This window comes from Lipotes vexillifer, unplaced genomic scaffold (genome assembly GCF_000442215.2).
Source record: "Lipotes vexillifer unplaced genomic scaffold, Lipotes_vexillifer_v1.1 scaffold587, whole genome shotgun sequence".
Lineage (NCBI taxonomy): Eukaryota > Metazoa > Chordata > Mammalia > Artiodactyla > Lipotidae > Lipotes > Lipotes vexillifer.
Genome location: NW_006790779.1, coordinates 474,925 through 490,249, shown reverse-complemented (window position 1 = coordinate 490,249; position 15,325 = coordinate 474,925). Strand labels below are relative to the sequence as shown.

General features: G+C 39.5%; 1 protein-coding gene across 1 annotated transcript in view; it reads left to right on the top strand.

Moving 5' to 3' along the window:
- The window catches only part of APOO (apolipoprotein O), a 59,297-nt gene extending 56,220 nt beyond the window's left edge, over positions 1-3,077 (top strand). Inside the window, exon 9 of the mRNA XM_007463963.1 lies at positions 2,817-3,077. The gene's annotated coding sequence lies outside the window, so the exon portion shown is untranslated. The remainder of the gene's footprint in view (positions 1-2,816) is intronic.
- The last annotated feature ends 12,248 nt before the right edge of the window (positions 3,078-15,325 follow it).

The window sequence follows — 15,325 nt, the reverse complement described above, 5'->3', positions numbered from 1 at the left end:
AAAAAAAAAAAAAAAAAAAAAAAAAAAGAAAACACTAGTTATGTTAATATTATTTTGTGTATATATTAAAAATTATATAATAGCACTTATGATTTCATGGTAATTAGATTATATTGAATTTGGAAACAATCTAAATATTCAGCTACAGGAAAATGGTTTGATTATGGTATGTCCATAAAGAGGAATGTTATTATGTTTCAATAATATTTAATTGCATGGGAACATATGCACAATTATTAAATTAAAAAAAAAAAAGGCTAGTGTGATACATTTTTAGAGAGGATAATGACCAGGAAATACAACAAAAATTTAAGTATGCATCTTCAGATAGTAGGATTATGGATGATTTTTATATTTTTTCTTCTATATAACTTTATGTATTTTTAAATTTTTTGCAATGAATATGCATTTTCTTTATAATAGAAATTTGTTTAAAAAAATCAGTGTCACATTTATCATAAGTCATGGCTACTATTTAAAACTCATGAAAGCTCTGGGTTTGAGGTTTTCTTTCTCAAGTTGTCTCTGTGTTTTCAGAGACCTAGAGAGTCATATAATCTTAGAATTTGAAAAGGATCATCTGGCCCAACCCCCAGCCTCAAGCGTAAATTCTTTGTAGCCCTGTGTGTTCCCACTTTTCACCTTCACTGATAGGAAAAGCACCCCACAGGACAGCCATCTTTGGGCAGTCCTAAGTTTTAGGGAGCTGTTTCTTATACTAAGCAAAAATACGTCTCCTTGTAACTTCTACACAGTGGTCTGATCTCGCCTTAGCAGTCACAGAAAATAAATCCAGATCCTCTTTCACATCACAGCCTTTCATATAGTAACCCCAAATCAGCATTTCTCAAATTTTGTTATACAAATTACCTGGGAAGCTTGTTAAAAAGCAGAGGCGTAGGCCCCACCGCAGAACTGGCATCTCTGGAAAGTGGGGCCCGATGTGCGTCAGATATGCTGTTAGAAAGGCTACTGGTGGGTAAGCAGCCAGGAAGTCACACATGTCCTTCAGAGACTTTACACTGAATATGGTTATATTTCTTTACAGGGGCAGCGAGCCACAGAATAAAGGAAAACCATGTACATATCCACTTCATTCTTTCAAAAATATTCTGGGCCAGAGTTCAGCTTACTATATACACAGCCTTGATTTCATTTTTAATTTTTGTTAGCTCTTTATTGGAGACGTAATTTTTAATTATAAAAGTGATGCATATTTGTTGTAAAGAATTTTTTTAGATAAATATTTTTAAAGCTTGTCTTGTCCTCCATTCCTTTCCCAGAGGTAATTTCTGTTGATAGTTTGGTACATCATTCCAGACTTTTTTCTTTATGTATAACATACACACACACACACACATGCACGTGCACATGCACACGCATCCATACATGCTTTTGGGTTTTTGATAGAATGAGATCATGTTCCTTGTACTGTTTTGCAAGTATACTGAAAGCTCCATGCAGGCACATAGTGCAGTTTTATTATCACACCTAAAGAAGTTAACACTAATTCCATAATATCATCTTATAATCAGATAGTTTGCAGATTTCCCTGATTGTCTCATTAATAACTTTTTACAGTTATTTTGTTTGAGTCAGAATCCAAACAAGATCTGCCACTGCATTTGACTGATGAGTCTCTTAAGTCCCTTTTATTTTATTTATTTTAATTTTTTTACAAAGATATAAACTGTCTTTATTTTCAGATGTTTTAAGTCCCTTTTAAACTGTAATAGTTCCTTCTCCCTCATTTTTCTCTTATCATTTATTTGTTGAAAAACTGGGCTTATTTGTCCTTCCCATGCTCTGGCTGTGGCTGAGTGCATCCATTTAGTGTCATTCTGTTTATCTCTTGGTTCCTCTCCTCTCTGCATTTCCCATAAACTGATAGTTGGATCTGAAGGCTAAATCAGATTTAGGTTCAATTTTTTGGTAAGAATACTTTGTAGACAGTGTTATGTTTAGTTATGTTGAATTAACTTGCTTTTTTTTTCACTTAATATGTTGTGTACATCTTTCCCTGTTGGTACTTATAGATCTATCTCATTCCTCCTTTAGCTGCTTCATAATTTCCTAGTATGGACTACCATGATCTATTGAATCCTTATTAATATAGATTACTGGCAGTTTGTAGGTTTTTTTTTAACAATGCAGTAAATCTATTGAATTCTTAGAGCAGTTCAAAACAGATTAATAAACAGAGATAGAAAAGGTAAGTTAGTGGTTTAGATGTTTAAGAATTATTAGTTTTATATTAAAACTAACATATTTATAAAACTCTAATTGCTAAGTAGGTTCATTATGTATTAGGAAAAAGGCAATCTGGAGAAGAGTTGGTTTGTCTTTGGTGTCTTTGGATTTGATGTGTGTTTCATTCCAGAAAAGAATGATGGGGTGATGTGAGGAAAGGTATGCGTCAGACTAACAATGATGTAATCATGCTCTCCTCCAGCAGATGGATGGAAATGTAGTTGTTTGGTTTTCAGAAGGGGAGCGATGTAGTGTGTCCTGTGCCATTTAAGCGTTTATTTTTAATTTATTCACCCATCCATCTGTTTATCTCAGATACCCAGCTAGCTGAGAATCTGCATGTAGTATTGATGTAACACAAAACCTTTCTGGTTTTTAGTGTACCCATTTATAAAATGGGAATAATTACAGATTTCTCTGGCTCATTGTCATCCTCATGGTCATATAATGGTATTATAAGTATTTGATGTGATCACTTAAACCTAAAGAATTTTCAAACTGCAGAATCTTAGAGCTGTTTTTATTTTGGGGGGAACTGTTTATTTATGTTATTTGTTTTCTTTTAGTTATAGGTAAACATTGGAAACTCCATATGGTAAACCAGTATTTCTACAGAAAAATGGCAGAGAAGTCAGTACTGAATGTAGTAAGTTGGCATTCTTCTTCAGGAAAAACTATACTAGGCCTCTTTGTTATCTTGGGTGATGCCATACTCCAAGTGGACTAATCTGAAATTCTTTCACCTAGAGATAATGTATGAGCCTTAGAACTCCTCATTCTCATGTTGCTATTTATGTACATAATTAAAATTCTAAGTTAAAAAAAAAGTTGTCCTGCTTTTTTTCTCTTATTATTTATTGAGTGACAGTTTAAGTGTATCTCATGTCCCTGTGTGTGTCTCTGAGTGTACCTGTATGTGTGGGGGGCGGTATGCGTGTGTGCATGGTGTGTGTGTATGTTAAAACCATTCACTCTGCTTCTTAGCATCAGCTGTCAGGCAGTCTCCAAAGATCAAGTTGAGAAAAGTGGCTCTGGAGCAGAGAGACGATGCTTCTATTGCCAGCACAAGGAGCAAAACTTGTAAGTAATAGTTTGCCTGACCCTGATGAGAAGACATACAAAAGAACAATGACCGTGACCCCTTATTGTGTGCCATTACCTCCCAGCTTGTACAGATCTTCCAGTTCTTGACTGCCAGCGGGAGATGCATAATGACGTAGTCTCTGTCCTCTGCCAGCGGAGGAGTGGTATGTGGTTGTGTGTGTTGGTTCTCTGTATGTAGGGCTTGTATTTGCCTTTGTGGCCTCTAAATGCACAGCTCATTGAACTCCGTCTTCCCGGTGCTGGTGGGAACAGCAGGAGTTTCTTTTGACTTGTTATCCAGCCAGGAAGGATGGGTGGGGAAACTGTATGAAAGAGGATTGAGAATTTCCAAATTTCAGTCAAGCTTAGAAATTATAAGTCATCTTTGTATTCTTATAGTGTCAATTTAATTCCTAAATTGTTGACCTTCCAGAACTGATAGCAGTTGGTAAGATAGCAATACACAAATGGAACATGCACATGTTAATGTTAAATACATTTGACAGAGCCAAGATGACAGGAGCGGTGCCAGCATTGTTACTGGATTAATGAGCCGAAGCATATTTGTCTCCAGAATAATCCCCCTAGTGACCCAGAAATCTTTTATGTCCTGCTATACTGAAATACTTTCATGTTACTATACCAGTCAACCAAATACATTAAAGCTGTGCCTAAATTATAATATCTCACTATAAATATACTATTATTGTTTCAGGCTTTTCCCGTTGGCTTGGCTTCCTCTGTCAGAAAGTAGAGAATCCACAGGTTTCCTCACTCTTGATCTAGAGAAGATGAAGGAATGGCCCCCACCACAGTGTGCTCTGGAGATCATCAATCAAAAGGTGTTTCAGAGTCTCCTAATTGGAAGGTATTACTTCCATTTTTAACACTTTAGTCGTGTTGAAACCTTGCCTTAAAATCTCTTAACTCCTCCAAGGACAGTGGGTCTCACAGAGCTGGCACCCAGTAGTATCTGGCTCATATTTAGGATAACAAGGGAATCACCTCCCACCCAGGGCAACTCAGTTGCTTTTATACTATGATCTTTTCCTTTCATGGCTGTTTGTATCCAGTGCTGCCTTTTTTTGTATTTAATACTTTTTGCATGCCTTCCATGAACTTTGAACTGCAGGGAATATAAATTTTGCATATTATAGTATTTTACATTTCCCTAGCTGTTTATACTTTTCTAATGCTATTTTCTATCTTTCCTTTTTGGCTTATTTCCTGACCTCAGTGCATTTGTACTGTTTTTCTCTGTCCTGAGGCAATACTCTCTACTTACATTTACACTCTTTATTCTGTTTCTTATGACCATTTTTTCTTATAATAAGACTGACTCTCAATCCAATTTATCTCTAACTTAATCAGGATGGTTCTATTTGAATAACTTTAGGGCTTTGGAGAGAACGTTCTCTACCATACAGAGTGATTTAAGCTTCTCTGAAGAGACAGATGTGACATGTTTTATTCTGTAATAATGTGTCCTAAGAAAGATTGCTTTGTCAAAAATCAAGATTTAAAAGCAGTTGTTTCAGTGGGAAAGAAAGGGACTAGTGGCGCTAAAGAATGCCTTCATCAATCTTATCACCTATGTCACGCCTTGGGACAGAGTCACAATAATAGTAGTAGATAGAAGAATCGAGGCCCGCTGAGGGACCACCCACCCAGGCAGTGGAGTAGCAGGTGCCTGGGCTGCTGGGTCAGCAGCTTTTGTGCTAAGTTCAGTGCTGGATCCCAGCCCAGTAGAGGCCTGTGTGATGCAAAGCACTTCCCTAATGGATCAATGACATTATATCTAAATGGCTCAGAGAAAATTCAAAATATATGTAAAATGCCTGTGTTCACATATAGAGATAGAAAAATGCAACTAGCTTGTGGTTAAATAGCAAATCTGAGACAGTTAAAATTAGGCCAAGTAATGAGTAATGATGATTTTCATTAGTTTAAAGGTAAAATTCAGAATGCTTGAGCTCAGCAAAAAAAAGAGATTATGTTTTCCTCATTCTCCTATCTTGATGAACACACTTGGCACAATCTTTTGGAAAAGGCTGGGTATTTAGAGGAACATTTTCGTCTGTGACCAGCACTATTCATGATTATTTATGGGAGCTGAGGAATTTACCGTGAGTGTACGTTTTCACTTTTTATTTAATTCATTGCACCCACCCAAGTTAATGCAAAAACCACTGTCAGAGGGACCAGCAGTATATTTGTGGGACTACACCCTCATCCAAGGCTTAATTTTAATTAAAAGTAAATATTTGCAATAATGGTTTTGTTCACCACTGGTTGAAAGAAACTTGCTTGAGGTTTTGGTTTTCACCCTGTCTACCTCCTGTCTGATGTTTTGTTTCCCTTCTGAGAGGTTCAGATTTCAAGTCAATAATTAGCCAGCACATAGTTCTAAAGGTACAATTAGGTCAAACTCCAGATATAACCGAAGTTCAGGCTTATTTAAGTTTATGAAATGATAGCCAAGCACATTTCTCAGTGGGAGAAAAGTTTGTTTTCATAAACAAGCGTTTCACTATTTCACATTTTGTTCAGTGCTGAGTCACCTGTATTTCACATTTAAGGGCCTTTATCATCTTAATCAGCTCTAGAACTTAGTTGTTCAACTTTAGCTGTGACTCTTGAAGGCAAAAGAAAAGCGAAGGAAGTGACTCTTCTCCCTGCCCACCCTCCCACCTGTGACGTAGTCTTCAGACTCAGCATTGGCAAAGTCACTCCGTAAACTCTCTCTCCTCTCAGGTACACCCTGAAGGTACACACTGAAGACTCACTTCAGTGCTGGCCTGTTTTGGGAGTGTACAGGACAGGTGGAACAAAAAAATGCAAAGATGGAGGAAAATACAGGATGCGAAGACTGCTCCCCACACTCAAAAGTGAAGTCATTAGTGAGTCCTTTAAATGCTTATTTGACACAATACTGGGATTTTGTTAGTGACCCCAAATTTGAGTGTGGTTGGAGGAATTATTTTTTTAATAAATTTATTTATTTTATTTTTGGCTGCACTGGGTATTTGCTGCTTCCTCTAGTTGCGGTGAGCGGCGGCTACTCTTCATTGCAGTGCACGGGCTTCTCATCATGGTGGCCTCTCGTTGCAGAGCACGGGCTCTAGGCACGTGGGCTTCAGTAGTTGCAGCATGCAGGCTCAGTAGTTGTGGTGCGCAGGCTCTAGAGTGCGGGCTAAGTAGTTATGGCGAACGGTCTTAGTTACTCCAAGGCATGTGGCATCTTCCCGGACCAGGGATCGAACCCATGTCCCCTGCATTGGCAGGCGGATACTTAACCACTGCGCTACCAGGGAAGTCCTAGACAAGATTTAACGTCTTATTACTTTCAGTATGAATAGGAATTTAAATGTCTGGCTAAGAGTAGTACCAGTTGAGATCCTGCAAGTCGTGCTTTAATGGATAGATATGTTTAATTTAAAATTAATATCTGTTTGCATAGTAAGGTATGCCACTGTCCTTTAAAAATCTCTTAGCTTAAACATGCACCATACAATATCTACTGTTGTAATATACTTTTTAAAATTCATTGATAGTATAAACTTCATCTCACTAAAATGATGACAAAATCAGAATATCATTAGACACCAAATTTGAATGTTTCCTTAAGTAAATTTCAAATGAGAGCTTAAGTGAATGTGATGGCCTCTGTGCAGAAGAGAGTTAACATAGCAGGCCTGAGACTGCCATCTTTAGAAAGACTTTCTTGCAGGGTTGGCCCTTAGGAAACTCAGCTTCTCAGAAATTTCCCAAGCTGATAAAGGCTAGGGCACCAGACTCTGCTCTGTCAGGTCACATAGATTGTGCAAATGATGTGATTTATGGCAAACACCTGATTTCCTTCTGGGGATCGTGAATTTTGGTAGTTGCTAGGCAGGGGCTGCTTCTGCGACCAGCCCCTAGTAAAAACCTTGGGTGCTGAGTCTCTTTAATGGGCTTCCCTGCAGCAGAAGCATTGCACATGTGTGGCTGCAGTTTTTTTGCTGGAGAAGGGAAGACACTCATGTATCCCTGCTAGGCTGGGCGGGAGAGAGCCTCTGAATCTTATGCGTGCATTTCTCCAGATTCTGCCCTTGTCTTTTTCTCTTGCTGGTCTTGTTGTGTACCCTTTGCCGTGATAAACCTAAGCCACGAGGACAACCGTATGCTGTCCTGTGAGTCATCTCAGCGAATTGCCAAATGTGTGGGTAATCTTGGGGACACACAAAACAGCATGTTGAGATGCTATTTGTCTCATTTATGTTGTGCCATCTTCCCCTCTACTTTAGAGGAAAAACATAAATATAAAAGGACTATTATATTTACATTAAGTATTTCCAGGTCACAAGACATTATAAAACAGTTTTTATTCGTCTTCCTCAAGCAAGAAGAAAGTAGTTTTTGAAAGCCACCAAAAACTAAGCTCCCTTATTTAGACCAAATTAGTGATTGGATTTTTTTTTCTGATTCTTAAAATAGAGTCTTTCTTCCTTCCCTCACGCTATGGAGGCAAGCTGTTTGGGCTAGTTCATAAGTAAATAGGTCATAAACTGCACTCCATTCAAAAGTGACGTACTTATGAAAGCATTTATTTGTCCTACAGAGAGAGCACTAGCTCATTTCAAATATTGTTCTCAGCCCAGATCAGAATGCTAAAGAGCACACATTGCACATTTTGTTTTAAACACAATAGTTTGTTTGTTTTTTGATGGTGCCATAAATATTTCCCTGGGGAAGCACTACCAAATAGGTAAGACTTTTAGACTGTGTGGGATCATAGACCTGAATGTAAGAGCTAAAACCAGAACTCTCAGAAGATGACATAGGAGTAAATCTTGGTAAAGGAGTAAATCATGACCTTGGGTTGGGCAATGGTTCCTCTGATACAACACCAAAAGTACAAGCGACAGGATAGATAAATTGGGCTATCTCAAAATTTAAAAACTTTAGTGCTATAAACAATACTATCAAGAAAATTAAAAGGCAACCTATTGAGTGCAGAAAATATTTGTATAATAAGACGTATATCTGATAAGAGTCGGTGTCCAGATATATGAAGAACTTTTACAACTCAACAATAGAAAGACAAATAACCCAGTTAAAACTGGGCAAAGGATTTGAACAGACATTTTTCCAAAGAAGGTATACAAATGGCCAATAAATACGTGAAAAAGATGTTCAACATCCTTAGTCATTAGGGCAATACAAGTGAAGACCACAGTGAGATACCACATCACATCTACTAGGATGGCTACAATAGAAAAGGCAGACAATAACAAGCATTGATGAGAATGTGAAGAAAACAGTCCGGCAGTTCCTCAAAATATTGAGCCTAGAGTATTCATGTGACCCAGAAATTCCATTCCTAGGTATATACCCAAGAGAAATGAAAACATGGTCCTCATGAAAACTTGTACACACATGTCCATAGCATCATTATTCATAACAGCCAAACAGTGGAAACAACTGAATGTCCATCAACAGATGAATAGGTAAACAAAATGTATTTTCACACAATGGAATATTATTCAGCCATGGAAAGGAATGACGTACTGATAAATGCTACATCGATGACACTTTAAAACCTTATGCTAAGTGAAAGAAACCAGTCACATATTGTATTGTAAGACCACATATGGTATGATTCCATTTACTTGAGATGTCTAGAATAGGCAAATCCATAGAGACAGAAAGTAGATTAGTGGTTGCTGAGGGCTGTGTAGGGTGGGAGTGGAGTTGAGTGTTATCAATCAGCGTTCAACTAGAGAAACAGAACAAGTAGGAGATATATACTGAGAGGTTTATTGCAAGGAATTTGCTTAGGTGATTGTGGGGGTTAGTTAGGCAAGTCCAGAATCCATAGGACAGAGCACCAGGAAGGGCAGGCTCTCAGGTGTGAGCTGAAGCTATAGTCCATAAGTGGAATTTCTTCTTCAGGGAAACCTCAGTTCTGCTTTTAGGCCTTTCAGCTGATTGAATCAGGCCCACTTAGATTTAAGTCAACTGATTATGGACTTAATCACATCTACAAAATAACTTTCACAGCAGTACCTAGATTAGTGTTTGATTGGACACCTAGGGACTGTAGTCTAGCCAAGTTGATACATAAAACTGACCATCATGGGCAGGGGCATGGAGGGAAAGTGACTGCTAATGGTTTTCTTTTTGAGGTGATGAATATGTTCTAAAATTGAGGTGATGGTTGCACAACTCTGAATATATGGAAAACTGTTGAATTGTACACTTTAAATGGGTAAATTGTATGGTTTGTGAATTATATCTCAATAAAGATGTTTTTTAAAAGACTGTGTATGTATTTGCATACCTGTGTTTATAGCAACAGTATTCACAATAGCTGGGGGGTGGAAGCAACCCAAATGCCCATCAACAGATAAATAAAATGTCATATATCCATAAATGGAATATTACTCAGCCTTAAAAATGAAGGAAATCTAAAACCAAAAAAATTTTTTAAAAAGGAAAGAAATCCTGTCAACATGCTACAATGTAGATGAAACTTGAGGACATTATTCTAATTGAAATAAGTCACAAAAGGACAAATACTGTGTGATTCCACTGATATGGTATCTAAAGTACAGTGGTCCCCCCTTATCCATGGTTTTGCTTTCTGAAGTTTCAGTTACCCAGTTTCAGTTACCCATAGTCAACCAAGTTCCCAATATATTAAATGGAAAATTCCAGAAATAAACAGTTTGTAAGTTTTAAATTACCATTATGAGTAGTGTGATGAAATCTTGCGCCATCCCACCTGGGACATATAAAAGTTATGTCTATATTGTATTGTAGTTTATTGTGTGCAATAGCATTTTGTCTAAAAAAGCAATGTATGTACCTTAATTAAAAATACTTTATTACTGGGCTTCCCTGGTGGCGCAGTGGTTGAGAGTCCGCCTGCCGATGCAGGGGACAAGGGTTCGTGCCCCGGTCTGGGAAGATCCCCCATGCCGCGGAGCGGCTGGGCCCGTGAGCCGTGGCCGCTGGGCCTGTGCGTCCGGAGCCTGTGCTCTGCAATGGGAGAGGCCACAACAGTGAGAGGCCCGCATACCGCAAAAAAAAATAAATAAACTTTATTACTAAAAATTGCTGACCATCATCAGCCTTCAGCAAGTCATAATCTTTTTGTAATAGTAACATCAAAGATCACAGATCACCATAACAAGTATAATAATAATGAAGAAGTTTAAAATACTGCAAGAATTACCAAAATGTGACACAGAGACCTGAAATGAGCAAATGTTTGGAAAAATCGCACCAAAAGACTTGCTTGACACAGAGTTGCCACAAACCTTCAATTTGTAAAAAAATGCGGTATCTACAAGGTACAATAAAGTGAAATGCAATAAAACGAGGTATGCCTGTATGTATATAGGGTTCGGTATTATCTGTGCTTTCAGGCATCCACTGGGGGTCTTGGAACAATGTATCCCCCATGGTTAATGGGGCATTACTATAGTCAAATTCATAGAAACAGAAAGAATGGTAGTTGCCAGGAACTAGGGTGAGGGGGAAATGGGGAGGTCTTGTTTAATGGGTACAGTTTCAGATTTGCAAAATGAAAAGGTTCTGGAGTTCTGGAGTTTCAGATTTGCAAAATGAAAAAGTTCAAGATGGAAAAGTTCTTTTGCATAGCAATGTAGATATACTTAACAGTACTGAACTTAAAAATAGCATACTTAAAAATGGTTAAGATGGTAGGTTTTATGTTGTTTTTTTAAATCACAATTTTAAAAATGAAAAAAAAAAGACCTTGGGTCCTGTATTGCCCAAGCAACACCCCTATTACCTGAACTCTGCCCCAACACCCTGTTCTGTCCCATATCGTGTTATACATAGTCTCTGAAACGAAAATGAGGGAATTTCTCAAAATGTAATAAAAGTATACTTAGGAAGTTCAAGTGATATTAGCTCAGTTATTTCTCTTTGTGGCTTATTTCTAGGAAGCTGATGATATTTAGAGATGGTGAGTTTACATGATAAAATTTGAGGTAGAGTTGTTTACATTTATTGTTTCCAGTTAACTAAGACAACTGCTAAAAGCAACTAAAAATCTGGTCTTGAATGATAGAAATGTGGCTGCCTGGCCCTTCTCTAAGTTTGATGGACTGCTGGGGGGTCCTCTTCAGGGGAGTGATGCAGAACCCAAGTCCCATGGTACCCGCCTGACTGTGTACCCTGTGGGGTATTCTGATACTATCTCACCCCAGTTTCAGGCTGCAAGTGGGGAAGAAGAGCAGCCCATGAAGAAGGGTTGAACCAGGAAATATTCTCACTTCGTGGTTTACCTCTTTCATCTTCAAGATCTATTGCCAGTTGTCACAGTTGACAGATCCACTGAGAGGGAGGGGCAGCTGGAACTGGTGAGGCCAAGCAGGCTGGGCCCAGTGGTTCTCAATCAGGCAATTCTGCCCCCCAGGTGACACTTGGACAATGTCTGGAGACATTTCTGGCTGTCTCAACTTAGAGTGGGTGCCATTGGCATCTTGTGGGCACAGGCCAGGGATGCTACTGAACTTCTGGCAATGCACAGGACAGTCTCACAACAAAGAATGATCCATCCCCAAATGTCAGTAGTGCTGGGGGTGAGCAGCCCTGCCCTGGATCTTTGCAAGCCTAGCTCCTTGACATCCAGGTCTTGACCTAAATCGATCTTCAGTTGGGTGGGTTCCAATCAACCAGTGTAAGGTAGTTTTATTTTCCTTCTTGCACTATCGCTATGTTTTGTTTGTCTATCTTTTGTCTACACCATCTTTTCCCCACATAGAATATACTAATGACTAGTATAAATTCCCAAAGTCTGCAAAGATTAGATAGAGACCTTGTTCTTCCTCATTGCTGTATCCCCAGCTTCTTACATAGTCTTTAGGACCTAGTGAGATGGAATCAATATTTATTTCATCAATGAATGAAATGGATTTAACTTGCTCTAGTAACTGGGCTTCCTCCCTGCTCCCCAAGGCATGTCAGCTCCTCTTTCTTATTCCTAAAGCCCCTGGTCCCTTCCTGCCTCCCAACTCCTCCTCCTATCATTGTGGGAATTGGGGAACCATTTTTTTTTTTTTTTTTGCAGTATGCGGGCCTCTCACTGTTGTGGCCTCTCCTGTTGCAGAGCGCAGGCTCAGCGGCCTTGGCTTATGGGCCCAGCCGCTCCACGGCATGTGGGATCTTCCCGGACCGGGGCACGAACCCGTGTCCCATGCATTGGCAGGCGGAATCTCAACCACTGCGCCACCAGGGAAGCCCCTGACCATACATTTTTGAGTGGGAAAGAAAGAAACTAATATTTATTGGCTGCCTTCTTGGTGCAGGGCAAAATAATGTCATTGAATCATTTTAATAATTCTGAGATCAGGACCCTTAAGTCTGGCATAATCAAGTCCACACAAGTAGCATGTGGCAGAGTTGAGATTTAAATCAAGAATTGTGTGATTCCACCATACACAAAAATAAGCTCAAAATGGATTAAAGACCTAAACATAAGGCCAGACACTATAAAACTCTTAGAGGAAAACATAGGCAGAACACTCTATGACATAAATCACAGCAAGATCCTTTTTGACCCACCTCCTAGAGAAATGGAAATAAAAACAAAAACAAATGGGACCTAATGAAACTTAAAAGCTTTTGCACAGCAAAGGAAACGATAAGACGAAAAGACAACCCTCAGAATGGGAGAAAATATTTGTAAATGAAGCAACTGACAAAGGATTAATCTCCAAAATTTACAAGCAGCTCATGCAGCTCAATATCCAAAAAACAAACAACCCAATCCAAAAATGGGCAGAAGACCTAAATAGACATTTCTCCAAAGAAGATTTACAGATTGCCAACAAACACATGAAAGAATTCTCAACATCACTAATCATTAGAGAAATGCAAGTCAGAACAACGATGAGGTATCACCTCACACACGTCAGAATGGCCATCATCAAAAAATCTAGAAACAATAAATGTTGGAGAGGGTCTGGAGAAAAGGGAACCCTCTTGCACTGTTGGTGGGAATGTAAATTGGTACAGCCACTATGGAGACCAGTATGGAGGTTCCCTAAAAAACTAGAACTAGAACTACCATATGACCCAGCAATCCCACTACTGGGCATATACCCTGAGAAAACCATAATTCAAGAAGAGTCATGTACCAAAATGTTCATTGCAGCTCTATTTACAATAGCCAGGACATGGAAGCAACCTAAGTGTCCATCGACAGATGAATGGATAAAGAAGATGTGGCACATATATACAATGGAATATTACTCAGCCATAAAAAGAAACAAAATTGAGTCATTTGTAGTGAGGTGGATGGACCTAGAGTCTGTCATACAGAATGAAGTAAGTCAGAAAGAGAAAAACAAATACCATATGCTAACACATACATATGGAGTCTAAAAAAAAATGGTTCTGAAGAGTAATGTCTTTGTTTATGTACACATGTATGTATCTTTTCTTTAAAAACAATTCCTATATCTATCCATACAATGAAACATAATTCAGACCTGGAAGGAATAAAATTCTGACACATGTGGGCTTCCCTGGTGGCCCAGTGGTTGAGAGTCTGCCTGCTGATGCAGGGGACATGGGTTCATGCCCCGGTCCGGGAAGATCCCCCGTGCCGCAGAGCGGCTGGGCCCGTGAGCCATGGCGGCTGAGCCTGCGCGTGCTCCGCAACGGGAGAGGCCACGGCAGTGAGAGGCCCGTGTACCACAAAAAAAAACTGACGCATGCTACCACGTGGATGAGCCTTGAAGACCTTAAGGTAAGTGAAATAAGCCTGACACAAAAGGACAAATGCTGCATGATTTTACTTATATGAGGCACCTAGAGTAGTCAAGTTCATAGAGACAGAAAGTTGGATGGTGATTGTTGAGGGCTGCAGAGAAAGGAAAGGGGCTTAGTGTTTAATGAGGAGAGAGTTTCAGTTGGGGAAGCTGAAAAGAGTCCTGTGGATGGATGGTTGTGATAGTAGCACAACAATGTGAATGTATTTAATGACACTGAGCTGTATGCTTAAAAATGGTTAAAATGGTAAATTTTACATTATGTTAATTTTACAACTTAAAGAAAAGATTTCTGTATAGCCTGTTTTCTGAATATCACCAAGATGATACGAGACCCATACCACAAATTTAGCCCTGGAAGAAGCAATAGAGATGCCTTCTGGGCAGTTTCATCTATTCCTCGCAAGCCTTCCATGAAAGAGCCACACGAGAGAAGTCACGTGCACACAGTGGGAGCCTCTTCCCTTTCCCATCATGTGCCGCTCAGAGCCTTTGGGTTAAAAGTTCAGCCTGTGATCCTCCCCATGTGCTTCCCACTCCTGTGGCTTCAGCTCTGCCAACAAATTATAACTTGGCAGAGCTCATAAGGCACTCGTCTCACCCTCCACATGCTCTTCCTGGACATGGCAACACCAGTTTTGAAGTGGAGTGCCTAATGTGCCTGATTCCTTGGCTTGAAGGAAAGAACACTGAACCAGGAGGTAGAAGGCCTGGATTCGTGTCCCAGACCTGTGCCTCACTGCCTGTGTGACCTCACAAATCATTTTACAACCATGTTCCACTCTCACTGTCCCTGAGTGACAAATGTATTCTGAATTATACACCCATAGAATGTGTGCTCGCCTACCCTTCTCCCTAGTTGAAGACTATTATTCATTCTCACTGTGAATCAGTTTAATCAGATTGCAAGAGGGTGTTGGACAGTTTTGCCGTAGCGAGAAGGCAGGCCTAGAAGAGGTCACAAGGGAAGGCGGCAGAGAGGCCAAGGGGAGTCTTTGGTAAGCACCATGGCACTGAACTGTCTTCTAGCAATACGGAAGAGGATTCAGGAGTCAGGAGACTGCCAGTCAAATTAAACTACCTTTGCAGTAATACAGGAATATATCATGAAAACAAAGGGGTACCTTTGTAAGGTAGAGGACTGGTACCCTCCCTAAACTGAGTGTGATGTGTTAAGGAGAGAAAGGGGAGGGTCTGAGACC